Source organism: Pinus tabuliformis, chromosome 3_2 (genome assembly GCF_031772625.1).
Source record: "Pinus tabuliformis cultivar Carrire ecotype Pingquan chromosome 3_2, CPIR1, whole genome shotgun sequence".
Classification (NCBI taxonomy): Eukaryota; Viridiplantae; Streptophyta; class Pinopsida; order Pinales; family Pinaceae; genus Pinus; species Pinus tabuliformis.
The window spans coordinates 58,793,771-58,809,446 of NC_142302.1; the positions used below are offsets into that span (position 1 = coordinate 58,793,771).

General features: G+C 31.6%; 1 pseudogene; it reads left to right on the plus strand.

Moving 5' to 3' along the window:
• The first annotated feature begins 6,171 nt into the window (after window positions 1-6,171).
• Window positions 6,172-14,095, plus strand: LOC149179810 (protein trichome birefringence-like 11; annotated as a pseudogene).
• The last annotated feature ends 1,581 nt before the right edge of the window (window positions 14,096-15,676 follow it).

Genomic DNA, 15,676 nt, shown 5'->3' on the forward strand with positions numbered 1-15,676 from the left:
GAAAACCCGCCTAAAGGTAATTTCACTAGTTTTCATAATCACCTTACCGTGAACCTGTGGGTTATGGCCCACCTATACAAATCCGAAGAGTTACATTGGTGGATTTTAAACACAAAAACCCGACCAATCACCAAACAATGTTTCTACACATAATCTGCCAGTGAACGTCGGTCCCACTTGGATGCATAAAACCGGACTCCAATTAAAATAAACTCGCGTCCATACACTTCTCGGGTCCGCTCCTTTCCAATTCGTTAATTAAAAAACAACTGAACAACAATTGAACAACAATTGAACAACAACCGAACAACAATTGAACAACAACTGAACAACAATTGAACAACAACCCAACAACAATTGAACAACAACTGAACAACAACTGAACAACAATTGAACATCAACCGAACAACAACTGAACAATAATTGAACAACAACCGAACAACAATTGAACCTTACCGTGAACCTGTGGGTTATGGCCCACCTATACAAATCTGAAGTGTTTACATTGGTTGTTTTTAAACAAAAAAACCCGACCAATCACCAAACAACGTTTCTACACATAATCCGCCAACGAACACCCGTCCCACTTTGGTGCACAAAACTGGACTCCAAATAAAATAAACTCGCGTCCATACACTTCTGAGGTCCGCTCCTTTCCAATCCGTCGATTGAATAGCAACTGAATAATAATTGAACAACAACTGAACAACAATTAAATAGCAACTAAACAACAATTGAACAGCAACCAAACAACAATTGAACAACACCTGAACAACAATTGAACAGCAACCGAACAACAATTGAACAACAACAGAACAACAATTGAACATCAACTGAACAACAGTTGAATAGAAACCGAACAACAATTGAACCTTACCGTGAACCTGTGGGTTATGACCCACCTATACAAATTGGAAGCATTTACATTGGTGGATTTTAAACAAACAAATGTGACCAATCACCAAACAGTGTTTCTACACATAATCCGCCAACGAACATCGGTCCCACGTAAATGCACAAAACCAGACTCCAAATAAAATAAACTCACATCCATACACTTCTTGGGTCCGCTCCTTTCCAATCCGTCAATTGAACAACAATTGAACAACAATTGAACAACAACTGAACAACAATTGAACAACAACTGAACAACAATTAAACAACAATTGAACAACAACCGAACAACAACTGAACAATAACTAAACAAAAATTGAACAACAATTGAAAAATAAATGAACAACAATTGAACAGCAACCGAATAGCAAATGAACAACAATTGAACAGTAATTGAACTAATACCGAACAACGATCCTCCACCGTTTGTTGAGGGCACACTTGATCCGATATCGCATGGACCACTTGCGCGATGTTTAACCGCCCTCAGAAAGCTAATAAGGTTCATAAAACTTAGTCTATAAAAGTTCACGTCTGCCTTTGAAGTTAAAGCCTGACCTCTTTATGGCCCGATATCCGTTGGATAATGGAGGCCATCAAATCCTACGATCTGTGGCCCTTCAACTAGCACACGAGACACTAAAAAGCTCAACCACCATAGTTGACTGTAACCCAAAAGTTTGAATTTGTGATCGACGGCTAAGATCGATTGTGAGCCTTCGACCATGATCAAGACATCTGTACACTCCTATCCCCCACGGTTTATTCCTCCGCCATTCTTCTTCCACCACTTATATCTATCGATCTAAATGATCCGATAACTCCCTCTGCACTTGTTCGCTTATGATGGACTTCACATTTATACCCAGATTAACTCTGCCACACTCTGTTTAAACACTCATGACACTCATACAATAGTTAATGAGTTTTATCATTGGATCGCCATTGATCCTTACAGTGATCGATGGTCGAGTTTAATGCATTGCAAATATTCACAACCCTTGGTTCAAAATCTATCTGTCGTTCTGCTGCTGTAACTTCCTTATCAAACATAGTTATCTGATTGGCAATATGCTGGCATAATTATTTCATTAGATACTCTTCTTTGATTATGGGAACAAGCACTAGGATCGTGAGTGTAGACTCAAACACTGCCTTTGTTATTTCTGGGCATATGAATTTTTAAGGTTAGTCTTATTGTTCTCTGCCATTGTTAGCGTAAAATAAAATTTCATGGAGATTTGAAGTACATGTATTGCTATTTCAATTTTTTAGAATTGAAATTCTTTACTGTTTTAACATAATCTCTAATTTTTTCTTCGAAACATTATTTAATATCTTCCTTTCTTGGATCCCACTTCATATGTTCTACATGTTAAAGTTTTCAGGCTCTCCAATGGAACCACCTGTTAGCTATACTTTCTTACATGGGTTTCATACAATGCCAATAATATTTAGCCAAGATAATAGTTATCCAATAATAGTTAGTCTAGATAAATTATCTCCTTGCTAAGTAAGAAGGGATGTTCAATTTGTTGGTACGATTTGCATGTGGCCCATGTTCTTCTATTATCCAGAATTGTTGATAGAATTACCATACGGGCCACGTTTTTGTTTAATGAAATATCTCAATTTACTCCATGCATGCGTTACTTTTCCTGCTTCATCAGATAAATGAAATTTAGTCTCTCCCCACAATCTGCTTCATTATTTGATTTTTTTATTATTATGTTTTTTTATTAAAAAATATCACAAAATATAATAACCCGTGTAACTGAAACGTTATCAATAAACTACAATTAAAATAAATTATATTAATTAAAAAATTAATATAAATTAACAATACATCCTTTAACTAACAAAAAAATTATGTTTAACTAAAAAATAGGTTTATATTTTACTTTTATCTCGTGTGTATGTCTAATAAAAATAAGTATTTCACATTTTGTTTTCAAATCAAAAAATCTATATATTTTAAACTTTTATAAGTGTTTAAGAAATATGAAATTGTAATGTATTTAAGTTTTCTATAAATAATAATATTTCAATTTTTATAATTTCATTTTCCATGTTTTCTTTAATATTATATATATATATATATATATATATATAAGGTTTAACAACAACTTTAAGGATTTAAATTTATCTTAAAATTTAAGAACCTTAGCAAATTAGATTAGTCTCTAATATGCAAACTGTAAAATGCTTAGTCATATTTTTTGTAAAAAATTTCAAATTTGAGTTAAATAAGAGTCATTGGCTCACTTCTTTCAGTGTTTTTGACTCCAATTTAACCATACTTGAACAAATTAATGAATCTAACTTAGTACAATAATTAAACTAGGCAGCAGGGAACGCTAGCTATGCAGCCTTGTTATATATCGAAGTTAGGAAGTAGTATTTTGTTTTGATTTCGTATTTATGGATATAATAATATTTTTATATTTACTTTTAATATTTTTTATTTTATCAAAGTGTTTATAACATTACAATGAAGAAGAAGATGTATTTAAAAAGAATATAAGAAATTACGCAAAGCTTTTGTGTAGGAATTACATAAGAGAAATTTCTCTTATGTAATTTCTACCCAAAGATTTTTTTTAATTCATTATGGATCACAGAAGCTTGAATACAGAAATATAAGAAATGTCAAACTCTTTTGAATGACAATTATATATATATATATATATATATATATATATATATATATGAATGATAAGGTTAATATATTTTCCTAGGCATTATGAAATATCATTTTTATATTGTTTCATCACATTATGAAAAGGTTATGTTTTAAAAAAGAGTTAATAGTGAAAAAAAAACATGTTTAATAATTTTTTTGTTATATTGGTGAATATTATTTTTGTTTGTCTAGTGGTATCAAAAATTACATTAAGTTTGACTTGTAACATGATTGGATGTGGATCTTTGCCCACTCACTTTCGAACTTGTGACCTTTTGATTGAGTTTCGAACTTGTGACCTTGTGACTTTCATAATCTATTCTAAATTTAATTAATTGTTTCGAACTTGTGACCTTCTGATTGAGTTTCGAACTTGTGACCTAAACTTGTGACCTTGTGACTTTCACAGTCTATTCTAAATCTAATTAACTGTTGAATGAGTTATAAGATTGGTGACTATTAAGTCCATAAAATATTTATATTAGAACAGAGGACTTAACATTTAGAAATGCCTTAACAACTCACTCAATCACCATCTATCCAAAACTCTATGAACAACTTTAAACATCAAATTATCATTCATATAATATTCATTTTTCCATATAAAAAAATAACATATATTCATTCCATGTGTATTTTTGTGTATTTATATAATATTAAAAAAATCATATTCCAAAAAATGAAAGAACGATGATAAAGGTAAAATTTACGTTTATAAATAACGTATATATTAATAGTTTTTATATAAAATATTGTAATCTTTTTTATATAAAAAATATAAAGGCATTTTTCCTATGGTATATTGGAATTATAAACTAAATAATATATTTACCATTATATTAAGATTTTTTATAATTTTATTTTAATATTGATATTTTTTAATTATAAACCAATTATGAATTAAAATAAATATTTTAAAAGTAATTAATATATATTAATTTATTATAGACACTATGTTTTCTTGGAAAAAAATTAGAGAATATATGATTTTTAATTTAAATATATAAATTATGTGTGTAAAATATTAGTGGATCAAAAATGTTATTATATATATATATATATATATATATATATATATATATATATATATATATATATATATACTAAATAAAAATGTAAAAATAATAATAATAATAATACGGAAAATAAAGATAGATATTTTTAGTTCTAATTACATTTAGGTATGGAGAAGAAGTTTGAGTGAGAAGAAGTTTGAGTGCTCTTAAATGATCTTAAATATTTAAATGTTAGCTTGATAAGAGAGGAATATTGTAATATCAATAAATGTGCCTTATTTTACAAACTAGTATGAAGGCCATGTGTACGTATGTTTATCCCTCCTAAAATAAAAATAAAATATTCTCTAAATAGAAAAGCAATGTTGGATATACTAAAAAAGAAAAGAAATATATGTCATGTAAATTTAATTAGCTATTGATATAATTTAATATAATTTCATCTAAGGTAGTTAGAAGTAAAAAAATTATGTGAGTAAGACGTTTAAAACATATAATTGTCAAACAATATTTTAACACACTATATCTATATATCTATATAGAAAAAATGTTTAAAAAAAAACATTCACTGTTACATAGTATAAAATATTTAATGTGAGTTATGAGTAAAGTATTTTAATATGAATTAATACTAACATATATTTAAAAATATATTACTAATTAAAAAAGTAGAATGACTCAATACGCATATTATGTAATCTCTATAACATTCAAAAATACAATTTAAATAATAAAAAAATACACGTTTTTTTTCACTCTAAAATAAGTTTGCACATAAAGAAATTTGATCCCTCTAGGCCCATGTTAGATCCGTGATTAAGATGGATCTATGTTGGTATCAATAAAAGTAATAATGACTAAAAATGTACTATCCATTCAATTAAAAAAGAGATTAGAAGTACATTAGGGGAATAAGTAAAGATAAATTTTATTATATTTTATTAATAAAATTTGAGGAGAAAATCACGATATACATATCACATTAAAGTAAATTTAAATAAGAACGATTCACATTCTACATATCACATTAAAAAATTAAGGAGAAAATCACATTAAAGTAATTTTAAATAAGAATGATTCACATTCTTAACTATGATATTTTAGAACATATATGATATATCTATTTTGGAATAAAACTTCTATAATTTTAATTTGATTAATAATAATGAATAAATAATTGATAGAGATCATAATGTACATATTACATTAAAATAAATTCAAATAAAATTGATTCACAATCTTAACTATGATTCAAAACATATAAATAATAGCTTAATTAATAAATATATAATTAAAAATATAAATATGAAATATTTATAATATAAATAATACTTATAAAAGCTTACAAACATATCTACTTTTATGAAATATTCATAATATAAATAATAATTATAAGGACTTATAGGTATATCTATTTTGGAATATGTCGTGTTGAAATAATATTCATGATTAAATGCACTTTTTCCTATTAGAGTTACAGACAATTTGTTATTTTGTGTTGCGGGTCTATCATTTATTTATTTACAGAGTTTACCAGAATTTGTTGTAATTCAAAGAGCAATTTTCTTGGATAAATAAATGGCGGAGAAGGCAGTTGTGAGCATGCGGTGGATGGAAATTTCTCCGGAGAGGATAATATTATGTTTCTCCGGAGAGAATACTATTATGTTCACAGACTCCGCAGAACTCTCTGAGCGGAAAGCGGCTGGACACAATTGCGGAGGAATGCACTCTCACTCCTCGTTGACCTTCAGTCTGGGTTTTTTTTGATAATATAAGTAACCTGGAGTATGGATGGTAAAAATGGAAAGAATACACAGAGAGTTTTACATTTTTATTGAATCCTGATCTTATGGTTTTAGTTTTGTAAATAACTCGAAGCCAAGGCAGATTTGTACAGTATATGCGGCCACTACCACTACCAGACAATTTGTGTATATATTCGCAATTGCAGTACAATATATTTATTGTTTATATGGTTTTATCTTTGTAAATAACTCGAAGCCAAGGCAGATTTTTACAAAATATGTTGGTTTTATCTTTGTAAATAACTCGAAGCCAAGGAAGATTTTTACAAAATATGTGGCCACTACCAGACAATTTGTGTATATATTAGCAATTGTAGTACAATATATTTATTGTTTATAAAAATCCAGTTTCTAATCGTTTTCCTGTTTTTAATGATGGAAAGGTGGAATAACTATCTTCTACCGTAATGAATAACATTCTAATCCCACCATTTGCATTGCAACCGTTTACACCATTATTGCTAGTAAATAGGGAGCTGAAATAGAGAAATAATAATTTCTATCCTAACATCCACACTCATACTTTTATATTTGCACTACTTATTCCTCAATAATGATGGTAGCAAGAATAGAAATAGTAGTAGAGATGGTAGGATCAAAAGGTTCAACACCCAAGAGATGGGAGCACAAAAAAAAATTTAGATCAATAATGATTATAATTAGTGTTGTTGTCATTATTGACAAAGTGAAAAGTGGAGTTAGGAAAACTTGTGAGACTCTAGAAGAACGAAGAAAAACATAAATTCTTCATGCTTTTTGGGATGAAGCTAATGTTATATGAAAAGAGGTTGATCAAAACATTTGCTGAATAGATAGACCTATCATGCAATATGTTCCTCAAGTTATCATATTATAAGAACATATCAATAATGATAATAATTCAATGTGACCAACTCACAAGACTTGCATATTTACATGGAAAAAAATATTTCCAATGTTATACGATATTTAATGCACTCTAAGAGCTTGAAGGGATAACCGTGGTTGTTCTATTAAATGTTGGATACCCTCATGCCAATACAGAATTGCATACATACATGGACATACGTAAGATTCCTACGATGCAACAACTTTAGGAATTTTGTGCAGCTTCCACCTTGATCGCCACTTCCACCACCAAACCGTAGAAACAATGGAATATACGATACAAGATATGCCATGTAATCATTTAATTAGCATACTTGTTTGAATTTGAATTCTGAGTTTGGATTTAAAAACCCGCCCCCAAAATTTTAATTTCTATAACCGTGACCACCTGGAGGGTGCAACGAAAGGTTGTCAGTCCTTCTCTCTCGACAGTGCAACAAAAGGCAGTCTGGTGGTGGTGATGGCAATCATGGCAGACATGCACTTGCAGAATACACGCTCAACTTTTTCATTCGTACCAGAAAACATGCATGCATCATTTGTAACACCAACTCTGTGAAGTCTAGTCCTGACAACCAAGCCTTGTTGGAGTCACCCCCATCTTGTTCTTGAAAAAAATTAAGATTTGTAAATAGATTGGCACCTCAAAAAGACATGCTCGACCATTTTATTCCTACCAGAAAGTGTGTGTGCATCATTTGTTCATCAACTCTTTGAGCCTAGTCTCAAAAACCAAGCCTTGTTAGACCCACACCAACACATTTTTCTTTAGAAAATATTGAGATTTCCAAATACATTGGCACCTCGTTGGCCTCTGTTCTTCAATATCCTTCACCCCGCTATTTTGTTCAAGCATAGAGAAACTTTGAAGGCCATAAATCTCCTTCCCACTACTCCACATACAATTCCTCTCGGTAGGACATAACCCATGGAGTTCCATCATAAGAAAGACAACTTAGGAAGGACTTTTCACTCTTGAGCTTGGTTAATATCATGCCAAGTATGCCATTGTTTGTGTTCATGGTTCTACAAAGAACTCCAATATAAAAGTTCTTTTTTTTTCCAATATTTTACCCACAACCATAGTTGAGAGGAGAAGAGACAAGAGTAATAAATGTTCATTTCTATGGGAATTCAATCAACAACTGTAACCTTCCTAGTAACCGAAAGATCAAGATTACTCCATGCTTGAGATTTTCTTTCGAACTTGACCACTATCCTCTTGGATTGACTAGTAATAAAGAACTTCATATCAAAGGGAATGCCCAAATATATATGATATCCTTAAGTTTTATAAGTGTTGTTTTAGAAAAATAGGGTTTGAAAGTATGATATTCAGGCTTATTCAGAAAATAAAAAAATAAAAAAAATAAAAATAAATAAAAAAAATAAAAAAATAAAAAATAAATAAAAAAAATAAAAAATAAATAAAAAATAAATCAATAGAAATAGAAATAGAAATATAAATAGAAATATAAATAGAAATAAGAATAAGAATAAGAATAAGAATAAGAATAAGAATAAAAAATAAAGAATAAAAAATAAAGAAAAATAAAGAAAAATAAAAAATAAAAAATAAAAAATAAAAAATAAAAAATAAAAAATAAAAAATAAAAAATAAAAAATAAAAAAATAAAAAATAAAAAAATCCACTAATCTTCGATAGAAACATGTTTAGTATGAAGTTCCATTCAATCCTATCAAAAGCCTTTTCAAAATCAATTTCCAGTAAAGGAGAAATTTGGATAGTCACCTGAGCTAATTCAATTATAAGATCATATGGAATTAATCTTCATTTAAGCATTGCAATTTACTCCTTTCTAATTATCATGGAAACCAACAGCCTAGGATCTTGACCGATGATTTGGCTAGGATTTTGTAGGAGACATCAAAGAGAGCAACAAAATGCTTCTTTGTTATTTCCAAAGGAAAGTTTGCTTGAAGAAGGACATGAAGATGAAGGAACTAGAAGTGATTTTGAAACCACTGAAGATAAAAAGGATGATTTAGCACATGGTTTTGTATCTTGATAGGATATATATGAACCATCATATGAATCAACAATGGACTCAGTTAAATCTAGTAATATCAAGGAGATTTCCAACAATGTCATAGTATTGTCTAGATCTACAGTTATTGGGGCAGATGAGAGGATGATTTTGGAAATTCCAGCAATGATGGTCCATCCATTGAGATTAGTGAAGGGAAGATTTTAGGTGAGTTTTTCTCCACTGAAGTTCTCTGTAAGGAACCTCTTCTGTCGCCGAAAGGACAACTTATCTAGATGGAAGGAAGACCTGTGTCGAGTTGAGCCCTGAAGACTCACTTTCTTCCAAAATCATATGATATTGAAGAGTCCAAGCCAAGAACTAGGTACTGGTTCACAGTGAGGCTAGAAGAGCTAATATTTTCATTGATATGGCTAAAGAACAACTCTGCAGAGATATGCTTGTTGTTGTTGATCAATTCGAGAAGGTGGTGACCTCGAAGAAATCTAAACTCAGAAAAAATCTTAACCATCTCCATTTGAAGAGTGCAAGGGATTATTTAAGAGAGACATAATTGTTGAAGGAAGAGATGAGAAATCAAAATAAGGTAGGTGCGGATAAAAAATTTTCAATGATTCAAAGCTTGATTGGATTCATGCACTATTGCAAGTGTGTTCTATTTTGGGTTACATAGATGGAATTTGACGTAAAATGACAACCATCAAGTGAACATAGAGTTTCCAGAGGAGACTTCAAGGAAGTCCCTGTTATTCCAAATGATCTCAGATGTTTGATCTCACATGATTTGATGATAGAACCAATCATTGTTTCTACTGGAAAAATGTATGAACTAGCTTCCATTACCAAATGGATAGAGGAAGGACACTTTACTTGTCTGAAGAATGGACAGAAACTTTTTGACACAAATCGTATTCCAAATCATGCTCTCCGCAGCCTTATTATTCAGTATTGTGATGCACATAACATCCCTTTTTAAAAACAAGGAAACAACAGGAAAATTTCGTTAATGGAAAGCACTATGAGTGCTAAGCCATCTATAGAAGCTGCAAAGATGACTGCAACATTCCTTGTATAAAGTCTTAAGAGCGTTGCAACATAATTCTTCATCAATTCAATATTGCATCTATAGAAGTTGCAAAGATGATTGGAGTGTTCATTGTATAAAATATTTCTATAGGACCTTTTGAATCGAAGAGGCAGGTTGCTTATGAAATAAGACTTCTTGCTAAATGCAACATGGGTTATAAAAATTTCATTGCAAGAGTCAAGAAAAGCCATACCTTTGCTTGGATCACAGCTATCTTCCCAAGATCCCAAAGCTCAAGAAAATGTGGTAATCTAACACCTAAATTTATCTATTTATGAGAGGAACATAGCTAAAATAATGCAATCTGGTGCTTTACTATTGATCATCAACGTTCTCAGTAATGGATGAAGTAAGGAAGTGAGGGAGAATTATGCTACAACGGTCTTCAAGCTTTCCTCTTTTGATGAATATAATAAATTAATTGGAGAGAGGCCAAAAGCCATTCCAACCTTGATATATCTTCTCCAGGATGGAACTGTCAGAGGTAAGAGGGATGCAACTACTACCTTGTTTAATCTTTTAGTTTTTCTTGGAAATGTTTCACAGGTAATAGAATTTGGGGCAGTTCCTCTATTAATTAATGCATTGTAAGATGACATATCGGGTTTTACAGACAATGCAATTTATGTTCTTATTGTGATTGCGAATCAACTAGAGGGATTTCTTGCAATTTGTGAAACCTCTGTAATCCCTCTAATTCCCAGCCTTCTAAGATTGATTTCTACTTCACCTAAATGCAAGGATAATTGTGTTACTATTTTTCTATCCTTGCATTGCAACGAAAGAGACAAAATTGTAATAAACTTGTCGAGATTGCCATCATTGATGCATTCTCTGTATATTTTTCTTACATTTGGTACTCCTAGAAAAAAAAACGAAAGCTAGATCTCTTCTCAGACTTCTTCATGGCTGGGAGCCTTCGGGATCTCCCAAACAATTCTTTCATATGAGACTTAAAATTCAATCAATACAGTGCACTAGCATCGAAGTATTTGGTTCAATTTCGATTCTTTCCTCAATTTTTATGGAGACTTATTTTTTCTGTGTGAAGCACCTGCCACTAATTTGTTCTATTGCTCATCGTTTACTGATATAGTACATTATTTTAGTTTGGCCAACAAGGATCAAAAAAAATGTAAACATGTTTATTATTCAACAACGTCATGTATTCTATAATGTAGACAAATGTAAATAAATGTAACTTTAGCATGTCTTGGAATTGAATTGAGAAGAAAACGACATTGTTCCTTTTGTTAGTGTTTGTTTCTGGACCATGGCTTAAGAAATAATAAAGTGTTTAGCCCTACATAATGGATTCCTTCCTAATGCATATTTTGTGGAAAATAGAGTCCTGGCATTGAGGAAAAGTAGTAGTAAAAATATAGTGTAGAGGGAACCCTGTAAGGGATTGCATTTTTGATCCATGGAACCATATTTTAGCTGTCTGTAGAGATTCAAATGTTTATATTGCAACTCTAAATAGACCCACAATTTCTCAATGTGAATGTATTTGGCTTGTCTTTCCCCATTGTCTTTTTCTTCTGCTTCACGTACATCGACATCAGGGAAATATCTGTAGGCTTTAGGATTCGCAAAGCGGAAGGGAAACACAATATTTTTGCAGAAATTATTCTGCTATGGAAGAGGCCTCTGGGATTCTGAGTTTGGGATGAGTCATATCCCCTTTACCGGGCCCCCATTCCCTTTTATTGATCCTTGGTTTCGATGCCAAGAGAGAACGAGGCTAGATACATTTTACATGAAATGGCAGCGGAAACCTTTGGGCTGCAATATTCCCTCATCTATAAATATCTTCCCTAATGTTAATATTTGTTTGGAGAAATATATGACTTGAGATTGATCTAGAATTTCAATTAGTTTGGAGCTACATTTCAAGCTATAGTAGGAACATGGTTGCCTAATAATAATGTAGTGCCCTCAGTTTTTCCAATTAAAATCAAAATTAATATTCATACCACGAATAATATGAAAGAGTTGCATGACAAAATTCTATTCCTTGTGTTCTTCTATTCAAGAAGGAAAAAAAAGAGACCAATGGTAGTCTTATTTTATGTTGATGTTATGTGATTCAAGAAAGTTCATACCGAGACCAATGGCATTATTATACTAACATTGTTTGTTTAATTTGATTGGTATTCTTTTACTAATTTTTTTCCCTTTGATGTCAGAATTTTAACAAAGTTTCAAATTGAACACCATTAGAATTTTAAAGAGAATTGAGCATAGTTTGGTAACCTTTGTGGGAAAATTTATATTTTGTGTTTGAGCTAATTTCCTTTTATGTGATATCAAATTCAATGCAAACAACATGCTAAATAGGATACGAAACTATCAAGCAGTATTTATTGGTGATTCGATCAAAAGAAACAATGGGAATCACTCATTTGCATTCTCGTAGAGGCAGTGCCAAACGAACTCCAAATACATGAGGTCAATGGAAGCCCCATTTCAAAGCACAAGGGAATTTTGTCCTTTAAATTCAAGGAGTTCAATTGCACTATGGAATATTATAGGTCACAATTTTGGGTTCTACAAGTTTTTCCTCCTAAATCTTTCCCCCTGAAGTTAAAATTACACTAAAATTGGATTTGGTTGACTGGACATCTCAGTATTCAAAGGATGCAGATATTATAGTCTTCAACATAGGGCATTTGTGGAACTTTGAGAAATACCTTTAGAAGGTAAGATTTTATTTTGCAGTTTGACACTAATGAAATTGCTCCATTTGGATTCTTTGTTATTCAGTTGAAGGCCTTAATCATGGAATACTACATAGTTTATGTTGGTTGTATGTTCAGGCCCACAAACAAGAATCCCTCAATGGTGATCCTTTCTCTAAAATAAAGAACCATAAAATGTTCTTGGGGCTACTTCTTGGTGTTTTTTCCAAAAAAATAGATCGAAAAATAAAAAATCCTAATTTAAAACATCACAATTATTTCCATGAATTCCATATTTTATTAAACTTGAAAAACTTCTTCCTTGTTAGAATTTGCACCTTATCTTTTTCACATGGATTGACAAAGAGATTTTTATAGGGGCTGCTATTTTCAAGAAAGAGAAACAATAAACATGGCACTAGATTTGTTGACTGCATTTGAGAGATCTATGAAGACTGTGATGGAATGGATTTGTCAAGAAGTAAATACAAAAAAAACACATGCATTCTTTCATACCTAGGCTCTTGTGCATTTAAAGTTTGTGTCATATCTACTATTTTGATAATCTCTACACACTTAAATATTTCGCTCTGATGGTATACTATCCAAAAAAGAGAAGATGTTGAATTCCACTATACCTCATGTTGTGTTCTTCACATGTAGGGGAGGTACATGGAAAACTGGTGGGAATTGCAATTTAGAGACCGAACCAACACTAAGCCTAGTTGATTTCCTTGACCCACATCTATGGGGCAACAATTTCATCATCTCCAAAGCACTGTACCAGCTTAATCACAAAAAAATGTGTAGTTTTTAAACATAACAAATGATTCGACTGAGGAAATTTGGTCATTCATCACTATATTATTTAGGAAAATGATTTGGACCTACTTCCCTTAGTAGGTAGGATTGCAGCCATGGTGTCTTCCTGGAGTGCTAAACACATGGAATGAACTGCTCTATGCCTTTTTGATTGCAAGAGGCTTTGGGGATCAAACAAGTGGAATTTACAACATGTTCATAAAATTAATCTACATTATTTTTACATAGAGTACAAGCATGTAGAGAGTTCGACCTACCGTCTCTGGATTGAGCATATTAAAAAAACAGTGATGTCCAACCTGGAATAACCCTACACACAACCTCTTTACCTTATGCTTACAAGGATTGCTATTGTTATGACATTTATGTTATTTCAACATACTTCTAAAATTTAACCTCCTCTGCATTCTTTAGAGGATATAAAAAACCTCAAATTCGGATTGTATTTTATTGTCTATATATTTCACTTGATTATTGCCTTCCACACATCCCACTCCTCCTATCTATGAGAATTCCTTTACACTCTTGGTGCAATTGCTAATAATATAATAATAATAAGATAATTTTCTTTATTTTTTTCGCTATCCATCTATGTGTTGCACGTTACATTTTCCATCCAGTAAATGGAGATAAATCACTAAATTATGAAAGTCATAGAGATTATGAGTGGGCTTCAAGAAGGGAGAGTTATCGTTGTGCAGGTAAATCTGGATACCCACATGAAAATATGTCTAGGGAAACCGACTGAGTACTTTTCTCACCCATCCCATGTTCTTGTTCATAAAAAGACTAGGGAAATTCAGAACAACATCATGCTGGTTAACCAAACTCAGAACATTCATGCCAATCTCCTCCATATGTTTGACAAATGTTGAGCTTCCTACACAAGGAGAGGCAAAGGTAAACACAGTGGCATGAGCACGTATACCCTGCATCATGTTAACCATTTCTTTGATGTCATATGCACATAACATTTCAAGAGCAACTCATAAGCTGTATTCTGTCAATGTTATGCTCAGCCTCTCCTCCTTGTATTGTTTCACTCACCACAATATCCCTGACGCTTCTATACATTTTTTAGAACCTTCATCCACGCAAGTATAATGAGACATAAATTCCTTTTCTATTCCGACAGTTGGATCTGCAATTTTTTGTACATTCACATGAGCTACTATAGGGGGTAGTCGAACTAATATGTCTTTGAAATTTTGCATCCATTCTTGCATTTTTCGCGTTCCTCGCCACACAATCGCTATGTCTAGTCTTTCCAACCTCTCTATATCGTTTGGATCCGTGCAATCCGCATTAAAGCCCATCCAAACACCTTTGTCCATGGACTTTTCGCCAAAAGAGGATCGTAAAGCAACAAAATTTTCAGTTGGTTTCCCTGGACATATTTTCATGTGGGTATCCAAGTTTACCTGCACAACGATAACTCTCCCTTCTTGAAGCCCACTCATAATCTCCCTTGCTTTCATAATTTAGAGGTTTATCCCCATTTACTGGATGGCTACGTTCGGGACAACAAATCCTTCAAATCTTTAGGTAGGGATCTAGCTCTTGTCAATAAGAGTTGTAAATTATTGATCAATAGCCTTCATATCCCGCCCCACTGGTGGCATGAAGGAAACAAAGGTCTATTAACAAGCAAAAATGTTAAATTGACATGGACAACAGAATTAATCACTATTATTATTTAATAATTAAAAATTACTAATTAACAAATTATTAATAATCTTTATAAGAATTATTAATCATTGTTATTAATAAATATTAACTATAAATATTTCTTTATTAAAAAATATTTAG